The sequence below is a fragment of the Rutidosis leptorrhynchoides genome, chromosome 10 (genome assembly GCF_046630445.1).
Source record: "Rutidosis leptorrhynchoides isolate AG116_Rl617_1_P2 chromosome 10, CSIRO_AGI_Rlap_v1, whole genome shotgun sequence".
Lineage (NCBI taxonomy): Eukaryota > Viridiplantae > Streptophyta > Magnoliopsida > Asterales > Asteraceae > Rutidosis > Rutidosis leptorrhynchoides.
Window position 1 is genome coordinate 190,117,994 of NC_092342.1, and position 3,496 is coordinate 190,121,489.

The following is a 3,496-nucleotide window of genomic DNA, read 5'->3' on the forward strand; positions in this document are numbered from 1 at the left end:
GGGTGATTAGTGTAAAAAGATGATTAAGATTTACCAAAGTTTCCAAACATATTGTTTGTTCGAATGATAATGGTGCACATCAGTTGCTCATTCCTGCAGTTGTTATATGATAATGGTGCACATCAGTTGCTCATTCCTGCAGTTGTTATATCATATTTGATAGTTTGCGTCTTGTCGTCAAAATTAATAGCTTTTGCTAAACTTAATGTCAGTCTTTGAAAGTGCGTTGTTTTACTCTGTTTTGTATATAACATAAAATACAAACATTTATATACATAATATTTTTTATTTTTTATTTTATTTTATTTTATTTTATTTTTTATTTTTTTTATAAAACCTTTATTTATTAAAACAATTTAAATGAATAATTAAAAATTGTCGTTTTAAAGCGAGTGTTTTAATAAGCAAAGATTTTCGGGTTTTTTAATTTTTTAAATTTTTTTTGCATACTTTAGATCAATAATATTAAAATAATGATAATACAAATTTTCGCCCCGCCCTCGGGTAAAGCAATTTCGGTTCCATGACCTAGTCTTTAACTTACGACAAATTTTAGAAATCATTTTTTAAACTTAATGAAATAAAGTAAATTTTGTTTTTAAATTCACACAAAACTTAAATTTAAAAAGCATATTAATTTCATACAAAACCTACAAAACAAAAAAAATTCAGAATGGGGGGAGAAAACTAGTTCTTTAGTGTCTGCTAGTGGAAAAGACCAATCGGATTCCATTCTCGGAACTACACGAGAACAGAACAACTAACTCTAGACAATATTTTTTTTTCTTAGAACATTTGAATCTCCCCACACTTAGGTAACCGTGGTGTCGAAATTGTGATTAACTTCATCGTCAATTTCTCTTGGACCATATTCAACTTGCATATTTGTGACTTTTGCTTTAAGCCATTGGTCAGATTCCTTTGTAATATCCACAAATTCAATTAGTTTCGCCTTTTCTTTAGGCGATAGATTGGATACTAACCGGTTACATAATTTAAAGTTTCCCTTGGTTCTAGCATCGCGAATCTGTTTAATAAGTTTCTTCATTGAACTGTTAATAACTAGATCATTTAATTTCGTATCAACAACGGGGTTCTTTGTTATCAAGTCATCATTAGGTGTTACTTCATCTTCCCCACACTTAGGCATTTTATTATTGTTAAGCACTACCGTTGGAGTTGGTAAAACAACGTGGTTCTTACCAATCGTTTTTATTGGTTCAATGGTTTTGGTTGGTGGAGATTTAGACTTTCGAATCACAAAGGTGACCGAATTGTCACCATCATTAAGTGTCATTCTACCCTCTCTTACATCAAATAACGCCCCAGTGGACGCTAAGAATGGTCGACCTAAAATTAGAGGAATGTTTGAGTCCTCTTCTATGTCAATGACAATAAATTCGACTAGAAAGATTAAATTACCTACTTGAACGGGTAGATTGTCAGCAAATACCAACTGGGTGCTTAATGGTTTGATCAAGGAGTCGAACACTCATTTTTGTTGGACTTAACTCACATACTCCCAATCTTTTATATAATGAAAGAGGCATAACACTCACACTCGCACCTAAATCTGCTAGTGCATCATACATGACACAATCACTAAGTAGACAAGGAACAATAAATTCACTTGGATCACCCACCCTGGGTGGAAGTTTTGGTGGAACTGTCTTCACCGGGTTTATTTTTACGGTTTTTGTTTCTTGCGCTTTCTTATTCTTCTTCTTCTTTCCAGAGGTATCACAAACTTTATTACCTATCACTTGCTCATACTCAACTCCTTTTCTTGGAAACGGGATGGGTGGTCTGTATGGTGCCACCACTGGCTTTACATACTCGGGTAGTGGTGGTGGTGTAACTTCTTCATCGTTACTCACATCTAAAACCTTCCCATCTTTTGGAGCTGGTTTTTCAGAATTTGTTAACACCATATTTACATTCTTATTCCGAGGATTTACTTCAGTATTACTCGGTAGCTTTCCTTGTTCCCTCTCACTCATCATGCTAGCAAGAGTACCTACGTGTTTTTCTAGATTCAAAATGGAAGCTTGTTGAGTTCTTAATGACTGATCAAACCTCTCATTTGTTTGGGTTTGAGATGTAATAAATTGTGTTTGAGATTCCATTAGCTTTTGTACCATTTATTCCAGATTTGACTTTTTCTCTTCGGTTTAGGTATTTATTGATTGAAAGTGTTGTTTTGAGTTGGTTAGTTATTCGGACCTTGTTGGTTATACGAGTTATTGTTGGGTCTATTTGGATTATAAAGAATGTTTTAATTTCGATTGAAGTTTGGCCTTGGCGGTTGATAATTATTTTGATAATTATTTCCCGGCCTTTGGTTCATGTAGGAAACATTCTCACGTTGTTCCATCATTTGCTCGATGTGACAATCTTTCGTTATGTGTGGTCCACTGCATTGCTCACAACTGATTCGTATTGCGTGAATATCTTTATTCATCTTTTCCATTCTTCTCTCGAAAGCATCTATTTTTGCGGAAACGGAATCAAAGTCATGGCTAGAATCAGCTCTAGCCGCTTTAGATGAACGAAGGATATCTTTTTCCTGATGCCGCTCATGTGAGTAGGAGGGTGTTATCAATAATTTTGTGAGCTTCAGTACCGGTTTTCTTCATAATGGAACCACCCGCTGCTGTGTCAATGTCTTTTCGTGTAGCAACGTCGACACCATAGTAGAATATTTGTACTATTTGATAAGTGTCTAAACCGTGCTGAGGACATCCTCTCAACAACTTTCTGAATCTTGTCCACGCCTCATATAATGTTTCATTTGGCTTTTGCGCGAACGTAACAATTTCTCCTTAAAGTCTCACGGCTTTAGATGCCGGAAAGAATCTTTTAAAAAATTTCTCAACTAAAACATCTCATGTATCAATAGCTCCTTCAGGTAATGATTCTAACCAATCTTTGGCTTCTCCCTTTAAAGTCCACGGAAACAGCATGAGATAGATCTGTTCATCCTCAATTTCTCTGATTTTGAATAGAGTACAGATCCTATTAAAGGTTTGAAGATGTTCGTTTGGATCTTCTTTTGGTGTACCACTAAATTGGCACTGATTAGTTACCATGTGTAGGATTTGTCCTTTGATTTCATAATCTGGAGCATTAACATCTGGCTTAATAATGGTGTGACCTTGGCCCGTGCGTGTGGCTCTTATTCGGTCTTCCATACTTTGAGGTTCCGTTTCTGCCATATCCGAATTTGTTGAATCCAAATCACTAGAAGATTCTGATTTAACGGTTTGTGGTTCAGGAGGAATGATTAGTGTTTCGGGATCTTGGAATTGTCCTTGAATATCCTTCAGGTTCTCAATTGTGAAGTCGGGTTCAAAAAATGGATTATCAAATTTTTGAATTGGAGTACTTGTTCGACTTGACGATGATTCTAAAGAAAAATCAATGGCGATTGATGTAAAAGCAGAGGGGTACGAAATAGTTATATTTTTGCTACGAAATACTATTAAATACGATACAA

General features: G+C 35.2%; 1 non-coding gene across 1 annotated transcript; it reads left to right on the plus strand.

Annotated features, from left to right (window-relative positions):
• The first annotated feature begins 2,724 nt into the window (after positions 1 to 2,724).
• LOC139874050 (small nucleolar RNA R71) lies at positions 2,725 to 2,831 on the plus strand. Its single transcript, XR_011767753.1, has one exon. It is a non-coding gene; the product is annotated as a small nucleolar RNA R71 (small nucleolar RNA).
• The last annotated feature ends 665 nt before the right edge of the window (positions 2,832 to 3,496 follow it).